Below are 25,023 nucleotides of genomic sequence, written 5' to 3' on the forward strand. Positions count from 1 at the left end.
ATAAATGCAAGATTCTTCTGATCATAAATTTAGCAAACCTCATCTACTACAGATAAACAAGGCTATCAAAATTTCCTCTCCATAATGCCCCTATAGTTGATGGTGGGCAGTTTAGCAGTCCAGTTATCCTGAGAACTGGCTCTCCCTAAAGTCTCCCTTCAACTTGGTCTTTACAAAATTTCCCAGCAATAACTACATATAAAGACTGTGATGATGCTCTAAGTCCTTGATCATTGAGAATATACTATCATATGTGCATCCCTCAGCCTTTGGTTGTAGGACTGAAGTCTGGGAAACAAGAAACATGACAGAATGTATAAAAGCAATAAATTATTTGACTTATGAACATTTGAGTGCTTGTGTTTCTTTTTGTATCCTCATTATCTCCTCAAAATCATCATCATCTTTAAAATGGCAAAATGCCATAGGACTTTATTTAGAATCAGGATGTCCTGGGTTCCTATTTCTATATTTGATGTATACTAGTTGAGTGACTCTTCATTTCTCAGTGTTTTTTGACAGTACTCTTAGACTACTAGTTACATATAAGTTATATCAACGAAGGAAATTTCCAAGAAGGGAGCTCCTTATGCTGATGAAATCAGAGGTCTAGAAATTGTCTCCCTCTTCATATATTAAGTATATATACTTACATATGTGTACATGTGTATGTTGAAGTTTGGATTACATATGTACATGTACATGTACTTGTTTTAGGGTGCATGCATATATGTGTGTATGTGTGTGTATGTATTAGTGATTTGAGACCATAGTCAAAACAATCCCTCTCGGGGCTCAGTTGCCTCATCTATAGAAAGATAGAGTAAGATTACATTATATAAAAGGGACCTTCCAACTCTAACATTCTGCAGTTTTGTGACTCTGATGTCAATTCAATTAAACCACCAATCAGCAATCATAAAGAAATACACACATTTGCACACACACACACCTATACTGAACCACTTTCCTTCTCCATTCACACAAACACACATCTGTATCCCTACATCTATCTATATATCTATGTGTGTATATTGTATACTAAATAAATGCACTTAAGAGGCAGTGTGTCATAGTAGACAGAGAGCTGACCTCTTAGAGAGGAAGAACTTGGTTCAAATATTTTCTCTGACATGTTTTTTTTGGTTGGCCTTAGGCAAGTCATTTAACTTCTCAACAATCTAAGCAACTACCTAAAATGTTGTTACAAAAAAGGAGATAACTTCAGTGGCTGAAGATTCAGAAGCTCCCTATACTAATCTTATCATAGATTCAGTTCCTGTCTTCTCTCATATGTATTACTAAATCATTTATGTATATACATATACATATATATTTTTAAAAGTATCTTAATGTATGATTCATTTTTATTGAAAGTTCCCAGTGGAGAACTTAAAAAAATTCTTTCAACCAATGTAAATCATTACCTGCTCTGAGATTTTTGGTTTTAATGAACTGGGTATGGAGAGGTTAAATGATTAACCCCTCATCATACTGTCAGTATGTGAAGTTGGCAAGACTTGAACCCAGGTGTATCTCTCTCAAAGGATATATTCTCCCTCTAAATAATTCATGGCTGCTTCTCATATTTGTTATTATTAGGGGGGTCATTTTCTGTCTAATATTTATAATTCTATGTAGAAGTAGCATAAAAGACCCCAAAGATACACATGAGAGCTCATGTACTATGACTGAGGAAGGCTAGAAGAACAACCCAAATATTTCACTGGTAACCACAAGAAATTAAAACATCTCAAAGAAGACCTTCAGGTTACTGGGGTTGTCTATGAAGAACTGATGGAATGACATTGACAAGAATTATACAGAACTGGAAGGGTGAAATAGGTTGTCATCTGCATTGGTATCTACATGAATACAATCACATATCTATTAATGTTTCATCCTGGTAACCATTCCCACACAATTGTGGGAGTAGTGGGGAATTAAAAATATTATATGTCTAATAAGATAGATACCCAAAAGTTACATGATCTTGTCATCAGGAAAGAGGATGATGGTTTTATTCCCATCACTATGACTGAGATGTCATGGCCTCATTCATTTGTCCTTATTTCAATACCTATATTTCATTCTTTGAAATTTTCTAAGATCATTCCTGGAAAAAGGTAGAAGCTTCACCAAGAAGGATAGAGAAGGAATATACTAATAAATATGATTTAAGTTCAGTGCTATAAGCAAACCAAAGCCTCTTTGGTAGCATTATTCATCAATATTCCTATCCTGTCATTTCTGTATGCATCTTTTCCACACTTATATTTTCAAATTATTACAAAACAGGAACTAAACAGCTGGGATTATGATAAAAATTCAGAGAAAGAAAAAATATTGTTTTAGGTAACATGTGCCATATGTGCTCTGATATTTAGGCACAACAGGATAGCAGTTTAATGGTTTTCTTAATGTTCTCTGTTGGGGCTAGGTATTGGAGGACATATGGTGAACTTCCCTGGGAACTAGAAATTTTTGGGGGGGTTTGTAGTTTTTAATTGAATTGAGAATTTTTAAATGGATTTTTTTCTGTAAACTAGTCTTATTGCACAGTAGACCTCATATTCAGTTGTGTCTCTTTAAAAGAAAGGAAACATCACCCATGAGTTTTATATTCAAAATATTGTAAACGGCTGCTTTTCTAATTAACATCTTTATGGACCCTTAAAACGTAGACTGCAAAGATGGAAATGCTAATTTTTGAAACTGTAGAGATGAAACACTATAGAATAAAGAATTGTTTGGGGTCAAAATATCATTCCATCAATATTAGATATCAATTGTATTGAAGTTGGCAAAACAATTTCAACAAATGCTCTAAATATAACTTTACAAGCTATATAAAATTAATTTCAACTAGCTATCTTGAATAAGGTCTTTTATTGGTCTATGTAAGAAGATTAATAGGAACCCTAGTTTTAATATACAAAGTAGAATTTCTTAATGGAAACATGTTTCTTTAAATGAAAAATATTGTAAATTTTCACAGATTCAGGAAGTGCTTATTTTATTCTCCTCAAATTACATGTTATTTATTTGATTACATGCATATTGCATTCCTCTAGTAGAATACAAACTCTCTGAAGACAAAGAGTACCTTTTGGGCAAGGCTTGTATCCCTAAAGACTTCCCTATAGCAGGTAAATGCTGCTTAAGTTTGTATCTCAAATGTACATGAAAACTTGTCTCCTCTGATTATTTCTTGAATGACAGGAGTTCATTGCTCAAAACTCTTAACAGTGTAGGACCTTAGGAAAGACTAAAGAGAGGCTTTTCTCTTAGAAATAACATTGTTTTATTAGACGTATCTTATTTCCTCTATCTGTATATATTTTGTGGAAGATAATCCTAAAATAATGATGGGATTGACAGTTTCATAAATTTCAGGGATCTCATTTAGTCCATCCTCCTTATTTTATAGAAACAAACAGACAATCAAAGATCTATAGTGACTTGACTAAATCATAGAGGAAGTAGCATAGGAAACATTTAAATCCTAGTCCTTTGACTCCAAAGCCAATGCTTTCCCCTACCCCCTATCAAATTGCCTTTTAGTTTCTACCTCTGAAAAATGAAAGTATTAGATTAAATAGGTCTTAAAGGCCATAGTTTCAAGCTCTAAAACTATGAGCTTACTTAAAATAAAAAATCCAAATTTAATAAATTTTGTATATATTCAGACAAAGTTTACCATTATATTATGTCCCTTTATAATAAAAATTGTAACTAACAGCAATAGGTATGCCTCATTTTCTCCCATTCCTGTCATGACTTCCACTGTCTATGATTTTTATGTAGGACCATTAAATCCAAATCACTTCATTCTTCTGTATTCTTGAAGTATGAGAAACATGGAAACCATGTAGCTACAGCAGCATGATCACCACCAATACAAAAATTTATTATTATTATTATTAACAATAATTAGCAATAATAATTAGTAGTAATATTTTTGCATTATTTCTGGACTTTTAATTTCATTGAGAATGAAGACTTGGGGCATTCTGGAACCAGACCTAATTATCTTACAGATCTATAGTTACATTTTTTTATTATGTGCATCTATACCTCAGAAATTAATTAGTCATTATGAATTAAGTTTGATTTATTATTGTATTAACTATCCAGAGATAAGAAAATTTTAGAAAGGTAAGGGATTGGAGCAGGACTTATTGTATATCATCTGAAATACAAAAAACAGGAATAGCAGTCATTATCTTAGAAGAAGCTAAAGCAAAAAAAAGGCGTGATTTTAAAAGATGAGGAAGAAAATTACATCTTGCTAAAATGTATTACAGACAATGAAGTAAAATCAATACTAATCATAAAGTCACCAAATGGTGATTTTTTATTTTTTAAGGAAAAACTAAATGAGTTTCAAGAGGAAATAAATAGTAGAACTATACTGTGGGCGACCTCAATTTCCCCCTTCCAGATCTATAGAAATCAAACTCAAAGATAACAAAAGAAAGAACTAAAGGAAGTGAATGAAATTTTTGAAAATTTAGAACTAATAGATCTCTGGAGAAAACTGGGTGGAAATAGGAAGGGATATATCATCTTTTCAGCAGTACCTGGCTCCAAACAGTTTTGAACATGCAATAGGGAATAAAAACTTCACCACCAAAAGCAGAAAAGCAGAAATAATAAATGTGATTTTTTCAGTTCATAACTTAATACAAATTATAATCAATTAGGTTTAAAGGTAAGAGAAAAATTAATTGGAAATGAAATAATCTAATAAAAAGGGTGGGTCAAAGAACAAATTATAGAAACAATCAATAATTTTAATTAATGAGAATAGCAATGATGAGCATGATTTATGGGATACAGCCAAATAAGTACTTAGGGGAAAATTGGTATCTCTAAACACTTTCAATAGTAAAATAGAGAAAAACAAGATCAATGTAGCAACAAATTGGGAAACAATCTTCATAAAAACCTCTGACAAAGGTTTAATTACTCAAATTTACAAAGAGCTAAATCAATTGTACAAAAAATCAAGCCATTCTCCAACTGATAAATGGGCAAGGGACATGAACAGGCAGTTCTTAGCCAAAGAAATCAAAACTATTAATAAGCACATGAAAAAGTGCTCTACATCACTTATAATCAGATAGATGCAAATCAAAACAACTCTGAGGTATCACCTCACACCTAGCAGATTGGCTAACAGCTATGGAAAGTAATGAATGCTGGAGGGGATGTGGCAAAGTTGGGACACTAATTCATTGCTGGTGGAGTTGTGAATTGATCCAACCATTCTGGAGGGCAATTTGGAACTATGCCCAAAGGGCGATAAAATACTGTCTGCCCTTTGATCCAGCCATAGCACTGCTGGGTTTGTACCCCAAAGAGATAATAAGGAAAAAGACTTGTGCAGGAATATTCATAGCTGCGTTCTTTGTGGTGGCCAAAAATTGGAAAATGAGGGGATGTCCTTCAATTGGAAAATGGCTGAACAAATTGTGGTATATGTTGATGATGGAATACTATTGTGCTAAAAGGAATAATAAAGTGGAGGAATTCCAGGGAGACTGGAACAACCTCCAGGAAGTGATGCAGAGCGAAAGGAACAGAACCAGGAAAACATTGTACACAGAGACTGATACATTGTGGTACAATCGAAGGTAATGGACTTCTCCATTAGTGGCAATGCAGTGACCCTGAACAATCTGCAGGGATCTAAAAAACACTATCCACAAGTAGAGGATAAACTGTGGGAGTAAAAACACCGATGAAAAGCAACTGCTTGAATACAGTGGTGGAGGGGATATGACTGAGGAGAGACTCTAAATGAACACTCTAATGCAGATACCAACAACATGGAAATGGGTTTGAATCAAGAACACATGTGATACCCAATGGAATCACGCGTGGGCTATGGGAAAGGTGGTCGGAGGGAGGAGGGAAGAAAAGAAAATTATCTTTGTTTCCAATGAATAGTGTTTGGAAATGACCAAATAAAAATTAAAAAAAGGGAAAAAAAGGGAAAAAAAGCAGATCAATGAATTTGGCATGCAACTAAAAAAACTAGAAAAAGAATAAATTAAAAATTCAGAATTATAGACTAAATTTGAAATCCTAAAAATTAAAGGAGAAATCAACAAAAATAAGGAGAATAATTGAACTAATAAATAAGATTAGAAGTTGTTTTTATTAAAAAAAAACAAATAAAATAGAAAGAGCATTGGTTAATTTGATTTAGAAAAAGAAAATCAAATAAGTATCAAAATTGAAAAGGGTGAACTCACTACCTATGAGGAGGAAATTATAGATATAATTAGGAGCTATTTTGCTCAATTATATGCCAATAATACTACAACCTAAGCAAAAAAGATGAACATTTTAAAAATACAAATTGCCTAGATTAACAAAAGAGGAAATAGAATATTCAAATAGTTCCATCTGAACTACTTAAGAAAAAATTCCCAGGGCCAGATAAATTCACAAGTGAATTCTACTAAACATTTAAAAAATAATTAATTCTAAGTATATAAATTATTTGGGAAAATAAGCAGAGAAGGAATACTACCAAATTATTTTCATGATACAAATATGATGTTATCTAAACCAGGAAGAACAAAAATAGAGAAAGAAAATTATAGACCAATTTCATTAATGAATAAGGATAGATGGAAAAATTTTAAATAAAATCCTACACCAGGAAGAGACTATAGCAATATATCACAAAGATCATTCACTATGAACAGGTACAATTATACAGCAATGCAAGGTTTGTTTAATATTAGGGAAATTATCAGCATAAATTGGCCCTATTGATACAGAAATCACATGATTATCACAATTGATTCAGGAAAAGCCTTCAAAAAATACAACAACCATTCCCTTTAAAAATGCTACAAAGCTTAGGAATAAATGTGTCATTCCTTAAGATGATAAGTAGTATCTACCTAAAATCTTTAGTAAATATCAACTTCAATGAGAAGTCTAAAAGTCTTACCAATAAGATCTAGAATGAAGCAAGGATGCCCATTATCACCACTATTATTTAATATTATATTATAAATGCTAGCTTCAGCAATAAGGAAAGAAAATGAAATTGAAGATATTAAAGTAGGCAATGAGGAAACTAAACTATTATTCTTTGCAGTAATGTTATGTTTTACTTGATTCTAGATAATCAAATAAAAATCCAATAAAATAGTTGAAATAATACCTTTAGTAAAGTTGCAGGATACAAAATAAATCCACATAAATCTTCAGTAATTCTATATAATATTGAAAAAATTCAGCAGCATGAGATAGAAAGGCAAAGTTGATTCGAAATAACTCTATACAACATAAAATACCTGGGAATCTATTTGCTAAGATAAACACAGAGATCCCATTAACAAAATTATAAAATATTTTCACACAACTATAGACAGATCTAAACATTTGGAAAAATATTAATTACTTATTGGTAAGCCAAATTAATATAATAAAATTGACAGGTCTACCTAAAAATAAAACTTATTTATTTAGTGCCATACCAATCAAACTAACAAGTAATTATTTTATAGAACTAGAAAAAATAAGAACAAAATTTATCTGGAAGAACAAAAGGTCAAGAATATAAAGGGAATTAATGAAAAAAAGTGAAGGAAGGAGGCTTAGCATTACCACATCTCAAACTTTAGTATAAAGCAACAATTATCAAAACTATCTGGTACTGGCTGAGAAAAAGAATGGTAGATCAATGGAATATATTAGATGTGGAATATACAGGGGTAAATGACTTTAGCAACATAGTGTTTGATATACACAAGGACCCCATATTTTTGAATAAGTATTCACTGTTTAACAAAAACTGGTGGGAAAACTGGAAAATAGAATGGGAAAAACTAGGTATAGACTAATATCTCAAATCCATAGTAAGACAAGTTCAAAATTGGTTTATGATTTATATATAAAAAGTGATATCATAATTAAATAATGGGATCATAGAATAATTTGTCTGTCAGACCTTTGGAAAAGGGAATTTATGACCTAACAAGATATAGAAATCATTATAAGATATAAAATGTATGATTTTAATTATATTAACTTAAAAAGGTTTTGTACAAGCAAAACTAATGTGCCCAAGATTTGAAAGGAAACAACAAACTAGGAAGATTTTTTATAACACATTTTTCTGATAAAGGTCTAATTCCCCAAATTTATAGAGAACTAAGTCAAATTTATAAGAATACAATCCATTCCTAATTGGGAAATGGTCAAAGGATATGAGTAAGCAATTTCAGATAAAGAAATCAAAGCTGTCAATAAATGTATGAAAACATTTTCTGTCACTTTTGATTAAAGAAATGAAAATTAAAACAACTCTTAGGTAGAAAAGGTTTATATGTGGTAAAAGAAACAGGATCTAGGAGAGACAGTTGATGTTTAGGTTGGCTCAGAGAGAGAAGAAGAGTTTTGATTAGTTTCCCTGTTCAGCCTTCTCTCCTCAACTATGGCTGCTTTCACAGATTGGCTCTTCTCCCTTCTTGTCCTCCTCCTCTACTACAGCCAAAATGTTTCCCCTTCCTCTTTAAGCTGTTCCGATCACACTTGATTCAAATTTGGGAAATGATAACCACCTTAATGTAAACTAATTCAATTAGGTTACTACAAAGTACTGATTGGCAGGGAAAAGAATGGGAAAGAAAAAGGGGGAAAGGAGGTTCCTTCTCCAACTAACCCCCTTTCCTGCCCTCCTCAAGTTTGGGGGGAGCTCAGGCTTTGGCAGCCTGAGGCTCCTGAGAGATAGCCAGGTTGACTGACCCTGGGTTTGGCCCCTTGGCCACAGTTCAGACTCAGGGCAACAGGAGCTGAGGTAAAGTCTGACAGAGACTCAAATATGTCTTTTCTCAGGCTTCTCTTCAGTAGTCTTTTCAAATGGGAAATGTTGGGGGGAAGGATTTCCAGGCACTAACAGGAAAATGTGGGTAACCCTTAGGAGAAAGTCTTTACCAGCCTTCTCTCTTCAGCTTCTCAAAATTGAGAGGCTAACTGCTCTTCCAAAGGAACCTTCTGCTCCTCAAGATTCCAGCCTCTTGGGGCTCCTCCACTCCTCACCCCCAGGAAGAGAAAGATTCGGCCTGGTACTACTCCTTTAGTACCATCCTCTGTCACACACCATCAGATTGGCCAATATTACATACAGTATAGTAAAGTGATAAATGTTGGAGAGGATGAGTCATAATTTTGACAAAATGTACTGTTAGTGGAATTGTTAACTGATCCAACCATTCTGGAGTCCAATCTGGATCTATAGCCAAAGATTATAAAGTTGTGCATACCCTTTGATCCTATAATACCACTCCTGGGTCTGCATCCCAAAGAGATCATAAGAAGGGGAAAGGACATAGTTTTATAAAAGCATTTGTAGCGACTCTTTTTGTGGTTGAAAAGAATTGGAAATTGAGGGAATGTCCATCAATTAGGGAATAACTGAACAACTTGTGGTACATATTGGTGATGGAATATGATTGTGCTATAAGAAATAATCAAGGTGGTTTGAGAAAAAACTGGAAATATCTGTATAAACTGTTGCAGAAGGAAACAGACAGTATTGGGAGAATGTTGTATACAGTAACAATAGTATTGTGTAATGATTAGCTGTGAAAACTTGGCTACTCTCAGCAATGCAATGATCTTGAACAATTTAGAAGGACTTATGATGGGGAATGTCATTCTCTTCCAGAGAAAGAACTGTTGGAGTTAGATGGATGATGATCAAAACATACTATCTTTCACATCAGTATATTTATGGTTTTATTTGAGGGCTTTGATTTTGTGAGTGTACTTGTACAACAATGACCAACATGGAGGTATGTTTTGCATGACAGCAAAAATAAAATAATAAAAGAAAGTTTTAGTAAGGCAAATTAAGCTTAAAGTTTATGTATATATGTATATATTTTTTCTTCCCTTCTAAATAGCTTATTATTAATCACTTACCAGCACAATCCTGGATGAAGAGTTCCCAGTTATAGAAACTGCTTCTTTCAAAGTAGATTTGCCGTTGAATGTACCTTATAATTTCAGTTGCCTTAGGCAGAGAAAGATTAAATGAGTTGACTTCTGTACTAAGTTGTCCCCAGTTCCCCTGAATGCTAATGTCCTTCCTCCCAAATAGCCTTATATTTGAATACTTTAAATATATGTACTTATTCTTGTGATATGATACATGTTTATCCTAAATATTCTTCTACATGTCATTTTCTCTCTTTTTAGAATTTGAACTTATTGAAAATAGGTATTTCATATTTGTGTTCCCAACACTGAGCTAAATGTCTGGCCTATAACAAGTGCCTAATAAACACAAATTTTTAGGGGACTAATTATCTGGCACAATTTATCAGAGGCAGAATTTGAATCTAGGTTTTTCAAAATGAGCCCTCTACCCATTATGTCAATCTGCCTCTCATTGTTGCAGTTAGGAAGACCATAATGCAGAGCATAGTGATTCATGGAACTACCTTTTCTCTTCATCTTCTCCTATGTGTCTGACTGAAATTATTTTGACCAGTGTAGTTGAAGAATATAACTTCAATAAGTTAATTGATACAATACACCTCCCTGAAACAATAGGTATGGTTCCTGCCCAATTCTAACTGATTTTCCAGTTTATGTACCTCCTCTCTTCATCAATCCCTTAATGCCCAAACACTTCCGGGAGTGTTGCCACATCCCAGATAAGAGTCAGGAGATAGCAATAAGGTTAATTTTTGGTCCCTTCTCAACATACTGCAACAGCAGACTCCAGGGCTTCTGATCTAGGTCTAGTATTTTAATAGTGTAATATGAAAATAGAGATAAATTTCCAACACCATGTTGGGATCATTGTTTGAGAGGAGTTTGTTTTTGAAATTAAAATTACATATCAGAGAGTCTTTAAGGCTTAACTCCAGCCTTGTGAAAAAGTCATTAAAAAAGGACTTAAGAAGACCTATCTTTAAATCCTATCTCTAGTATAGTGTGACTTGGTAGGTCATTTAATACCATTTGGATCATATTCCTTTCTAAAGTTTCTTTAATATTTCTAGTATTTAAGATCTTCTTCCTTTCTAAAGTAAAGGCAATTTTTTTTCCTTTCTAAAATTAGACGTTCAAAGAAATTATCTTTAAAGTCCCTTCCAGTATAAGAAACAATGATTCTTATGTTCACCTCTGCTATAAAATTCTATTTTCTAACCAGGAAGGTATTGGTAAATGTTTCACAACTGACCCTCTAGAGGAAAAATAAACAAATAAAACAACAAGAAGATAAAACAAATAGTACCTGAATTATAATTAGCTGATGTTCAAGGTGTGAATTATGCTCATACTGTAAATTTAATGAATCTCTCTCCAGCACACCTTTGATTTAGGCCCAAGCAAATCTTTCATTTCCATAGTGGAAACCCCTTAACAAAATAATGAGGTCTGTCTCCTAGAATGGGCCTCTGAAAGAGAATTAGGTTAGATTTTAACAAAGATCCCTTCCAATTCTAAAATTGTGAAGTTATGTGACCTTATGATGTCCAGTTAATTGATTTATTAATTAGCAAACATATATTAAAATGTTTCTAGTTGCAAGGACTATGCTAGGAGGTGAGGAGACAAAGATAAATTCAAATAATCCCTGTCTGTAAGGAGTTTACATTTTGTGCAGTTTGATGGGGGAGAGGGATACAACAAGTACACATATATACACACAAATGTATATGTTAAAAACAAAATAAATTGATTGTGATATTTTTTGAGGAAGAGGAAAACGTTTTACAAGTTAAACATGACCTTACAGAAATTTTAAAAAATTTTTCAATATGCTTTCATATGGGTAGGATGACCTAATATAATAAAAATTACAATCTTACCTAAACCAATTTGCTTATTCAATGCCATAGTTATCAAGCTACTGAAAAAACAAAAAACAATAACAAAAAAAACCCTTTTATAGAATTAGAAAAAATAGAACAAATTTCATCTGGAAGAAGAAAAGATCAAGAATGTCAAGGGGACTAAAGAAAAAAATGGGAGGAATGGAGGAAACTGTACTACAAAGCAGTCATCATCAAAACAGTATGGTGCTGGCTAAGAGATAAAGGAGTGGATCAATGGAATAGACTAGGCGTAAATGATGACAGCTAACTAGTATTGATTAACCCAAAGTTCCCAGCTTTTGATCGAGAAACTCTCTATTTGACAAAAACTGCTGGGAACATTAGAAAACAGTATGGGAAAAATTAGATTTAGATCATGATCTTACACCCTATACCAAGATAAATTCAAAATGGATAAATGACAAATATAAAGAGCAAAATCATAAATAAGTTAGGTGAACATAGAATATTATCTGTGAGATCTGTGATAAAGGAAGGAATTTAAAGCCAAGCAAAAGACAGAGAACATTACAGAATGTAAAATGAAAATTTTTGATTATGTTGAATTAAAAAAGGTTTTCTACAAACAAAACCAATGCAACTAAAATTAGAAGGGAAACAACAAACTGGGGAAAATTATAATAAAATTATCTGACAAAGTTCTAATTTCCCAAATATATAAGTAACTAAGTCAAATGTACATGAAATCAAACCATGCCCCAATTCACAAATGGGGAAGTTTTCAGATGAAGAAATCACAACTATCAATAATCACACAAAAGTGCTCTAAATCCCTCCTGAGTAGAGAAATGTAAATCAAAACAACTCTGAGGTATCACCTTACACCTAGCAGATTGGCCTAAATATGACAGTAAAAGAAAATAATGAATGCTGGAAGACACGTGGCAAAACTGGGACACTAATACACTGCTGATGGAGCTGTGAACTGATCCAGTAATTCTGGAAGGCAATTTGGAACTGTGTGCAAAGGGCTTTTAAGAAATGTATGCTCTTGGATCCAGAAATACCACTACTAGGTTTGTGCTCCAAAGAGATAATAAAAAGGGGATGTATACAAATATTCACAGCCACACTCTTTGTGGTGTCAAAAATTTTTTTTAAATGAGGCTGTGTCCCTCCATTGGGGAATGGCTGAAGAAATTGTGGTATATAATGGTGATGGAATATTATTGTGCTATAAGGAATGATGAACTGGAGGATTTCCATATGAAATACAAGAACCTCAATGAACTGATGCAGAGTGAAATGAGCAGAACCAAGGGAATATTGTATACAGAAAGTGAAAAATTGTGGAATTACTGAATGTAATGGACTTTGCTACTAGTTGCAATGCAATGATCCAGGACAATCCTGGAGGAATTACGAAAGTAGAAAAGCAGAAGAAAAACGTATGTTTCATCACTTGTTTGTAGGGATACATGATTTGGGGTTCTGGTTTCAAAAATTTGCTCTCTTGCAAAAATGAATAACATGGAAATAGGTATCAAATCATAACATTTGTTTAACTCAGTGGAATTGCTCATCAGCTCCAGGAAGGGGCAGAGAAGAGGGGAGTGAAAGAAAAATGTAACATGTAAACATATTTTAAAAATGAAAAAAAATTAAATGAATAAAAAAAAATTAAATGCTTTCATATGGAAAGGCATTCTTCATGGGAAATTTCCTACTTGGATGAACTCACGGACTTGGACTAAAAGCAAAATATCAACAACACCACAACAAAAAAGAGCCTTGTCACTCATTCAGACTCTTTTTTGTTGTGGTGGTGGTTATATTTTGCTTTGCTTTATTTTTAGTTCAAGTCAAGACAAGAAAGTATCCCACTAGAATTTGTTGTGTAGGGTAGTTACATGGTCAGACTTGTGATTTAGAAAAATTTCTTGGTGTCTGAGTGGAGAACACATTGGATTAAAGACCAAATACTGGCAAGGAGATGAATTAGGAGTCCACTGCAAAAGTCCAGTTAAAGGTAGTGAAGTGAATGTGTTGTGAGCTCTTCTGGTTGCATTATGAACAGAGAATAATGGACATAAATAAAAGAGATATAGAATTGTGACTATAGAACTTATAAGACTTGGCATAAGATGATAAGATGGGATGAAAAGAGAATACATTTTTCTTTCAAATGACCAAAGCTTCAGGAAAATAAAATATTGTTCCTGTTCAAAGAAAGCTGATTAATATGTCACTCATCTTTAATTGTTTCATGCTGGGAATTTTTCCCTCACCTAGATTGTAATCTTTTAAAGGTTGAGGGCTTTATCTAACTTTATGTACCATACAGGGTCTAGCACTGCACAGGACACATAATAGATAACAAATATTGCTATTTGTTATATCATAACAAATAAAATAATAATATATTATATTTTATAATATATTTATATTAAAAATAATAGTGGTGTAACACTTTTCATCAATGGAAGTATACTCCAATTATTGGCTGAGTAAGCAAAATTAATACAATTATGGGCACTGGCAAATACCTCTATCATTTCTCTTTAAAACTATTTTGCAATTGAGCCTTTTTTATTAGTTCTACTCAGGAGGTATTTTTGGTTTTTCACACTGCTTATAGTACAGATGATTCCCTTAATTTAAACTTGATCTCTTCTGCTGTCATTGTAAGCACATTCTCATACCTCATTTGTGAGCAGACAAATAGAGACACCTCTAGATTTCCATAATTACCATATTTTTAAACATTAGAATGACCTCAGTAACCATATCCTTCAAGTTATCTTTTTTTTTTTTTGTCAAAACTTCTTCCTCAACACTACTTTCACTGGTTTTCAGAACTCCCAGTCCCCTATACCAATGCAGATTGGTAGCTTAAAGCCTGGGGAAGTGGGTTAAGTGGATTGCCCCAAATCACACAGACATTAAAAATCAGATCAGGACTGGAATTCAGATCTATCTATGCATCATGCCATACTATATCCTAGTTCAATACATATAAAAAAGAAACCTTCAATATAGCATACTCTTCCCTTTCTATTTAGGGTTTTAACAGTACTGGGGGCAGGAGACCACCAAGAAAATGAGATCTGAATTTGGAAAGAGCCCCATGAGAGACTACAAAGTGATAAGAAAAGGATAGATCAAGATTAGAGGACTGAGAATGAGGGAGACAGAAAGAGACATGTGGAAGGAGGCAGAGATACATATTTTTTATAAATCAGAAATATCATTCATTTATTTTAAATTCAGAATTATTACACATAAAACACTGTATTTATAGAAGGGAGAGGAGAAAAGAGGAGGAAAGAGCAAAAGGGGGAGAGAAGAGAGGAAGTTTAGAGTCTGAACAAAAATGTTATAAAATAGTTGGAACCATCCTGGGATTTAAGGCATATGTATATATCTCAGTAGTATTTGAAAGACAGGTCTCTAAATAGTTATTCATATACTAAGAATACCTATTCTATTTATATCTACTCTACCCAACCAAAGCAGTAATGTGTCCTAATTCAGAGATTTTTTTCACCTTTGAGGGGAAGGAAATATTTGGGTTACAGCTTTAAAAGACAAGGCTATAGGGAATCTAAGTGGCTCACTGGATAGAGAACCAGGCCTGGAGATGGGAGATCCTGGATTCAAATCTGGCCTCAGACACTTCCTACCTTTGCAACCCTAAGCAAGTAACAACAACTGCCTAGCATTTACCTCTCTTCTGTCTTAGAATGGATGCTTTGCATTGATTCTAAGACAGAAAGTAAGGGTTTAAAAAATAAAGGAAAAGACTACAATAACATAACATTTATGGAAATTGTTCAATAACAATCCTAAGAGATAGTTGGGTTAAGCTTATTTTATATCTTAAGAAACTGACTGAGAGATTGAATTCACAGTATTTAGGGTAAAAAGGATTGGATTACCCTCTCTATGCTGAGGATTGTCACAACTCTCTATTCTTCCTCAACCTCTACCAATCCTTAATTTCACATCTCTATTGCTTTCCAGACATCTCAAACTGTGTCCAGAGGCACCATACACAACATACACAAAAGAGAACTCATTATCTTTTCCCCTAAAATCTTCCACCTTTCTACCATCCCTATTACTGTCAAGGGCAGTACCATATTCCCAGTTCCTGAAGCTCACAATCTAGGAGTCATCCCGGTTTGTTGACTACCTCTCATCTCTACATATCCAATTTGTTGCAAATGTCTGTCAATTTTGCCTTTGAAATATCTCTCAAATATGCCTCCTATTTTCCATTTATCTTTGCCACTACTCTCCTTCAGACCATCACCTCACACCTATACTATTACAATAGCCTGCTAGTGAGTCTGCTTTTCTTAACTTTCTCCCCATTGCAATCAATACTCCATTTAGTCATTAATAGACCTCTACTCAATATTCTCCAATGGTTTCCTTTTACCTTCAAGATGAAATATAAATTCATCTGCTTTTCATAATCTAGCCTCTTCCAATCTTGCCAGTCTACTGTCTTATACCTTATTTCACTCCATATCTTTGAACCAATGGCATTGGCCTCCTAGTTGATCTTAGAATAAATTTGGACATTTTCTCTGAATATTTCTCATACTAGGAATGATCTCTCTCCTCATGTCCATCTCCTGGTTTCCCTGGCTTCTTCAAAGACTCAATTAATATTTAATACCTAATAGGGGGCCTTTCTTAACCTCTTTGAATTCTAATACCTTCATTCCCTTAATTATTTTCTATTTATCCTTCATATAGTCTGTTGATTTTGTCCCTATTATTTGTTTATTTTCTCTCCCATGTGAGCTTTTAGGGCAAGGATGGTGAACCTTTTAGAGGGGTGAGTGATATGAGAAATTTCCTCAGGTTCTCTTGGAAAGGGGGAAGGGTGCAATCTGACCCTACATCACTTTGGTTTTCTAGTAACAACTCTGGTGAATTCTGTGCTGAGGTGACTGTGTGTGAGTCCACAGAGAAGGCTCTGGGTGCCCCCTCTGGCACATGAACCATACATAGGTTTACCACTATTAGAGGGTGAGGATTGTCTTGACTCTTTTTGGATCCCCACTGCTTAATATAATGCCTGGCACATTGTAAGCACATGATTAATATTTATAGATTGATCAGTCATAGATGTAGAGCATTAAGAGATCTTAGAAGACATTTAGTTCATCTATCTTATTTTAAAGATGAGGAAATTAAGTCTTATAAAGTAACAGAGGCAGGATGTAATCCTAGTTCTTTATTTAGTTTGGAAAAGAAGAGAATAGTTCTCTAAAGAAATTATTCTCTTCTTTTCCAAACTAAATCTCAAAGATTAATATCAAAACCAAACTATTTACATGATGTTTTAGGTCCTAAATCAGTTAATGTAAAGTGTAATATGAGTATCTTCAAAGTACTTCAAACAAAAATATTGCTCTCTATATTTGCACATTCACTATTTGGTCAGAGGCAATGTTTATGGGAGTATGAATCCTCTGAAATAGAACTTGTGTCATTATTTTTTTTAATTTAAATTAATTTATTTACTCAATTTATAACATTATTCCCTGGTTACAAGAATCATATTATTTCCCTCCCTCCCCTACCCCCAACTTTCCCGTATCTGACACTTAATTTCACTGGATATTACATATATCCTTAATCAGAACCTATTTCCATGTTGTTTGGTGTTTGTATTAGGATGTTCATTTAGATTCTACATCCCTAACCATATCCCCACCACCCATGTATTCAAGCAGTTGTTTTTTCTTCTGTGTTTCTACTCCCACAGTTTTTCCTCTGAATGTGGATAGTGTTTTTTCTTGTATATCCCTCCAAGTTGTTCAGGATCACTGCATTGCCACTAGTGGAGAAGTCCATTACATTCGATTGTACCACAGTGTGTCAGTCTCTGTGTATAATGTTCTGGTTCTGCTCCTTTCGCTCTGCATCAGTTCCTGGAGGTCATTCCAGTTCACATGGAATTCCTGCACTTTATTATTCCTTTGACCACAATAGTATCTCATCACCAATAGATACCACAATTTGTTCAGCCGTTCCCCAATTAAAGGGCATCCCCTCATTTTTGAAGTTTTTGCTACCACAAAGAGAGCAGCTATGAATATTCTTCTACAAGTCTTTATTCCTTATTATCTCTTTGGGGTATAAACCCAGCAGTGCTATGGCTGGACCAAAGGGCAGGCAGTCTTTTATTCCCAATTACCCTCCAGAATGGTTGGATAGGTCCACAACTCCACCGCTAAATCATTAATGTCCTGAATTTGCCACATCCCCTCCAGCATTCATCACTTTCCATTCCTGTCATATTAGCCAATCTGCTAAGTGTGAGGTGATACCTCAGAGTTGTTTTGATTTTCATTTCTCTGATTATAAGAGATTTAGAACATTTTTTCATGTGCTTATTAACAGTTTTGATTTCTTTAACTGAAAATTTTCTATTCATGTCCATTGCCCAATTATCAATTGGAGAATGCCTTGATTTTTTGTACAATTGGTTTAGCTCTTTATGAATTTGAATAATTAGACTTTTGTCAAATGTTTTTGTTATGAAGATTGTTTCCTAATTGGTTGCTTCCCTTCTAATTTTGGTTGCGTTAATATTTTTTTGGAAAAAAACCTTTTTAATTTGATGTAATCAAAATTATTGATTTTGCATTTTTTGATTTTTTTCAAGTTCATTTTTAAAAATTAATTAATTTACTGAATTTAGAACATTATTCCTTGGTTACAATAATCACATTATTTCCGTCCCTCCCTTCCACCCACTTTTCCCACAGCCGAAGTAAAATTTCATTGGGTATTACTTGTGTCATTGATCAGAACCTATTTCCATGTTGTTGGTGTTTACATTAGGATGTACCTCAGAGTAGTTTTGATTTGCATCTCTCTGAATATAAGAGATTTGGAACATTTTTCATGTGCTTATTCATAGTTTTGATTTCTTTAACTGAAAATTGCTTATTCATGTCCCTTGCCCATTTATCAATTGGAGAATGGCTTGATTTTTTGTACAATTGATTTGGCTCTTTATAAATTTATCCTTGCTTGGTTTTAAAATCTTTCCTTTCCCAAACATCTGAAAAGTATATACTATTCTGTGTTCACCTAATTTGCTTATAGTTTCCTTCTTTATATTCGTCATTTACTCATTGTGAGTTTATCTTGATGTTAGGTGTGAGATGTTGATCCAAACCTAATCTCTCCCATACTGTCTTCCAATTTTCCCAGCAGTTTTTATCAAATAGTGGGTTTTATCCCCAAAAGCTGGGATATTTGGGCTTATCATAGACTGTCTTGCTGAGGTCACTTACCCCAAGTCTGTTCCACTGATTCTCATTTCTGTCTCTTAGTCAGTACCAAATTGTTTTGATGAATAGTGCTTTATAGTATAGTTTGAGATCTGGGACTGCAAGTCCTCCTTCCTTCACATTTTTTTCATGATTTCTCTGGTTATTCTTGATTTTTTGTTCTTCCAAATGAACTTTGTTATGTTTTTTTCTAATTCAGTAAAAAGGTTTTTTGGTAATTCAATGGGTATGGCACTAAATAAGTAAATTAATTTGGGTAGGATGATAATTTTTGTTACTTTAGCTCATCGTACCCATGAGAAGTCAATGTTTTTCCAATTGTTTAGATCTACTTTTAATTGTGTGAAGATTGTTTTATAGTTGTGTTCATGTATTTCCTGTGTTTGTCTCATTAGATTCCTAAGTATTTTATATTGTCTAGGTTGATTTTAAATGGAATTTATCTTTCTAATTCTTGATGATGAGATGTGTTGGAAATATATAGAAATGCTGATGACTTAATGTGGGTTTATTTTGTATCATGCAACTTTGATAAAGTTGTTGATTATTTTGACTAGCTTTTTGGTTGAATCTCTGGGGTTCTATAAGTACACCATAATATCATCTGCAAAGAGTGATAGATTGCTCCCCTTGTAGCCTATTTTAATACCTTCAATTTTTTTTCTTCTCTAATTGTTACAGCTGGTGTTTCTAGTACAGTGTTAAATAATAGAGGTAATTTTCCCCTTTATATTTAGGGTTTTTTTTGTTTGTTTTTCTCTTCCTTTGATAAGGATTCCTATTACTGACTCATACAACCTTATAACTCAACATTGCATACAAGCTGAACTGGATGTTTTTTAACACCCACTTCAGGGGCAGAGGGGGATATTTTATTTTAATAAATATCCAAGATTTTGAAATTTTTTGTTTGAGAAAAGATCTTCAAGGAAGAAATTTGCTAACTCCTAAAATCAGAGAATGAACTTTTGCAGAAAGATGCCAGAAAACATACACTACATCAAGAAGATCCAGAACAAACTTTGGGTGTGGTTGATTGACTGAAATTTGAACATTTATTTGAATGTATACTCTTATGCCAAAAGGGGACTGCCCCCAATTGGCTTTTGTCAATGTGCTTGGCAAACATTGGTTTTACTGTCTGTCTTTCTTCTATTTCCCTCTTTATCTAACTATTGTTTTTTCCTTTTAGAAATGAATATTGTATACATCTGTAGTTAGAAGTACTTTAGGACTACAACATGATTATGTTAAATGATCAATGGGGAGACTAGTCTCCAAATGATTATCAGGAAGGGTTGTGAAGATTGGATTTAGCTATTTCCTGATTGTAACAATGACCACCATACCTAGACATACTTTAGGGGAAGATAAAGTTGTAATCTCCTGATAGAACAATGAAGGTACTTAATTCTTAACTTATAGTGAAGCTAGAACTTTTAAGTTAAGTGTATTTTAAGATCTTAATACAAAAAGATGTTAAGTAACTATAAAGGTTAACTTAATCACAAAAAGGTCAAGTAATTAACAAAAAGTGAACTTAACAAAGAAATGTTAAGTAACTCTAAAGATATAATCTAATCCAAAGAAGATGAGAACTAAAAGTATGGGCAGTCCTGGAGAAAAGCCTTTTGATGTGATTGGTAGACATGAAAATTTAGAGGAGGAGACACAAGGGTGAAAGATCTATATATTTGGATCACTTCCTCTCTCTGGCACCCTTTGGGGTGGAGAATTGGCTATGCTTTCTAGTGGTTTCAATTGGAATGAGTGTTGTATTTTTGTCAAAGGCTTCTTCTGCATCTGTTGAAATAATCATGTGATTTTTGTCAGTTTGCTTGTTTATATGGTCAATTATGTGCATGATTTTCCTAATATTGAACCATCCTTTCATTCCTGGTATGAATCCTACCTGGTCATAGTGAATAACCCTTGTGATGACTTGCTAGAGTCTTTTTGCTAGTATCTTATTTAAGATTTTTGCATCTATGTTCACTAAGGAGATTGGTCTGTGACTTTCTTTCTCTGTTTTTGACCTGCCTAGCTTTGGAATCAGTACCATATTTGTTTCGTAAAAGGAATTTTGTAGAACTCTTTTCTTTGCTTATTCTGTCAAATGGTTTGTATAAATTTGCGATCAGTTGTTTTTTGAATGTATGATAGAATTCATTTGTGAATGCATAAGGACCTGGGGATTTTTTCTTAGGGGGTTCTTTGATGATTTGTTCAATATTTTTTCTGATATGGGGGTGTTTAAGTAGTCTATTTCTTCCTCTGTTCATCTAGGCAATTTATATTTTTGTAAATATTAATCCATATCACCTAGATTGCCATATTTATTGCCATATAATTGGACATAATAATTTTTAATGATTGCCTTTATTTCCTCTTCATTAGATGTGAGGTCTCTGTTTTCATCTTGGATTCTATCAATTTGGTTTTCTTCTTTCCTTTTTTAATTAGATTGACCAGTACTTTGTCTATTTTATTTTTTTTAAAGTACCAGCTCTAGTCTTATTTATTAAATCAATAGTTCTTTGACTTTCAATTTTATTAATTTCTCCTTTGATTTTTAGGATCTCAAATTTAGTCTTCATTTGAGGATTTTTATTTTGTTCACTTTCTATTTTTTTTTAATTTGCATGCCCAATTCATTAACCTCTATGCTCTCTAATTTGTAAGTATGAACTCAAGGATTTCCCCCTGAGTACTGCTTTGACAACATCCTATAGATTTTCAAAGGATATCTTATCATTGTCATTTTCTTCAATGAAGTTGTTAATTGTTTCTAAGATTTGTTCTTTAACCAATTTTGGAGAATCACATTTTTAAATTTCCAATTAAGCTTTAATTTGCCTCTCCATGTACCCTTACTGAATTTTATTTTCATTGCATTGTGATCTGAGAAGGTTGCATTTATTATATCTGCCCTTTTGAACTTGTTTGCAATGTTTTTGTGCCCTAATACATGATCAATCTTTGTGAATCTACCATGTGATGCTGAAAAGATGTTGTATTCCTTTTTGTCCCTATTTATTTTTCTCCACATATATAGTAACTCTAATTTTTCTAAGATTTCATTCACTTCTCTTACCTCTTTCTTATTTATTCTTGGTTTGATTTTTCTAGTTCTGATAAAGGAAGGTTCCAGTCTCCCACTAGTATAGTTTTTCTATCTATTTCATTCTTGTGCTCCACTAATTTCTCCATTAGAAATTTGGATGCTATGCTTTTTGGTGCATACATGTTGAGTACTAATATTTCCTCATTGTCTCCACTGCCTTTTATCAGGATGTAATTACCTTCCCTATCCCTTTTAACTAGATATATATTTTACTTTGGCTTTGTCAGATATTGTGATTGTGACTCCTGCCTTCTTTTTATCAGTTGATGCCCAATAGATTTGGCTCCATCCTCTTATTTTTACCTTATGCATATCTACCTTCCTCATGTCTATTTCTTGTAGACAGGATATGGTAGGATTTTGGATTCTAATCCATTCTGCTATTTGCTTGCATTTTATGGGTGAGTTCATTCCATTCACATTCAGGGTTATGATTACCAGCTGTGTATTTCCCAGAATTTTGATTTCTATTCCTAGTCCTGCCTTTTATTCTTTCACTATTTCCTTCTATACCAATGTTTTCTTTTTAATCAGTTCCCCTAATTCCCACCCTTATTTTATTTCCCTTTCTACCCCACTCTCTTCTTATTCTCCCCTTATTTTCTTTAATACATTTTTAAACTACCCCCCCACCCACTCCCTCCCTTTTAGAACGTCCCTCCCAACCAGTCCATTTGTTACCCTTCTACATCCCTATAGGGCACAAGTCAATTCTCTAGCCCAATGGATTGAATTGTTCTTTCCTCTTTGAGTCAATTTCAGTGCATGTAAGAATTGAGTACAATTCTACAAACCACTTTCCCCTTCCAATATATTGGTGTTCTCCACCCTCCTGCCATAAGCTTCTTTGTGACATATAAATTTACCCCATTTTGTTTCTTTTTCCATTTCTTTTAATATTAACCTCTTTTTTAGCTCTAGTTGCATACACACATATATGTATATATTTATACATTCCTATATCTATATAAATTTTTATGTCTTTGCATTTCATCCTGTAGAGTTTGTCACTGTTCCCTCCAAGTGTACTTCTAGCTGCCTGGGTGATAATAACAATTTTAAGAGTTACCAATGGCCTCTTTTATTATAGGGATACATATCATTTTAATTTATTGGGTCTCTTAAAAAATAGATTCTGGTTTTTTTTATTGTTTGTTTTGTTTTGTTTTTCTTTTCTTTTTTCCTTCTTTTTTAATTACCTTTTGAAGATTTTTTTTAGTTCTGTGCTTGGACATCAAATTTTCTGTCAGGTCTGGTCTGTTCTTTACAAAAGCTTGCTTCTATTTGTTGTATTCCGGGTCTTAAAGACTGGTTTCATTCCTGGCTTTTTCATCATCCTTCTCATTTTGATCTTTCATCTCCTTTGCCTCATTTTCAATCTGATTGATTTTGGATTTCAAGACTGTTTTCTGTCTCCACATGACTTATGTTACTTTTTAAGTTCTTTTCCCAGTTGTCTTCAGTCTCTCTGAATTGTGTTTTGAATTGTGATTTGGGGAAATTTTGATTTCTCCAAAAGAGTGTATCCAATTCACAGGGCTTTCTGTTTAATGGCTTGGTGTTCCCTCCTTCTTCTCTGTTCCATTTGTTCTTTGTTCATTGCCTATATAGAAGATGTCAATTGTAATTTCTTTTTTCTTTTTCTGTTGTTTGTTCATAGTTACCCCTTCTTTACTCCCTGCAGTTGTTTGAGCTCTTGCTCCTCTCATTTTTTTTTTTTGCTTTTGGTGTTTCCTGTCAGTCTCCTCTCTTAGAGCTTTTTCAGGAGTTCTCAGTGTAGTCTGTGGGGGAGGAGTGTTTTATCTTGAGCTTCCCTGCCCTCTGGAGGCTTTGATTGAATTAAAGTTCAGCAGTCTGTGGGGGAGGGGTATTGGAGCTTGAGCTTCCCAGTCCTCTGAAGATTTTGATGGGATTAAGTCCAGCTAGGTTGGGCTGGATGTGCCCTGAGGCCAAAACCTCCTAGAAGGGGGGAGCAATATGTAGGATCTCTGATGCTATAACTAGACTGCCTGCTTTGTGCTCCTTCTCTTACTGCTTCCCTACCACCTATGTTTGACTCTCTGAGCCTGGCACATTTTTGCCCACAAGGTACTCCCACCAGACCAGTGCCTTTGCCCACTTAGAGTTTCCAGCTGCCACTGGAGGCTTAGTGCTCTAGTTGGGGGATGGATACTGGGACCTTTCTTTTTCTTTCCCCTCAAACCAAAGTGTTCTTGAATTCTAGCTTTTGTGGGGCATACTTTTTAAGTTGAGTCCAGCAGGAGGGTTCCTTGGCTCTGTCTTGTTGTTAGGTTTGATTTTTAGACCCCAAGCAGCATTTAAGTCTGAACTTTCACTGCCTCTATGCTGCCATCTTGACTCCACCTCAGAACTTGTCTCATTAAGGAAGTAAAGTAGGGGGAAAATTCTGAGCAAAGGCAAGCTGGTATATTTAATAACTAGCTTTCTGAAGGAAAAAAATAGCAAGTGCACATGACCCAATTTAATGTTTAATCTGTTATTAACATTTTCTCCATCACTTTCTTAAGTCTGTACCATAAACAGAAATATAAATCAATCCCTAATTTGTAGTATTTTCTGATTTCTGAAGCATAATTTTCTGATGGAAAATGTAATAATTTTCTCTCCCAAACTTATTCATACATGACTCTTATAAACCCCATGCTTCGAAGCATCTAAATTAACTATTGTAAAGACTTTTTTATAAAAAAATATGCACTCTGATTTAGACAAAAAGTATATCATAAATTAGGGA

Source organism: Monodelphis domestica, chromosome 2, assembly GCF_027887165.1.
Source record: "Monodelphis domestica isolate mMonDom1 chromosome 2, mMonDom1.pri, whole genome shotgun sequence".
Classification (NCBI taxonomy): domain Eukaryota; kingdom Metazoa; phylum Chordata; class Mammalia; order Didelphimorphia; family Didelphidae; genus Monodelphis; species Monodelphis domestica.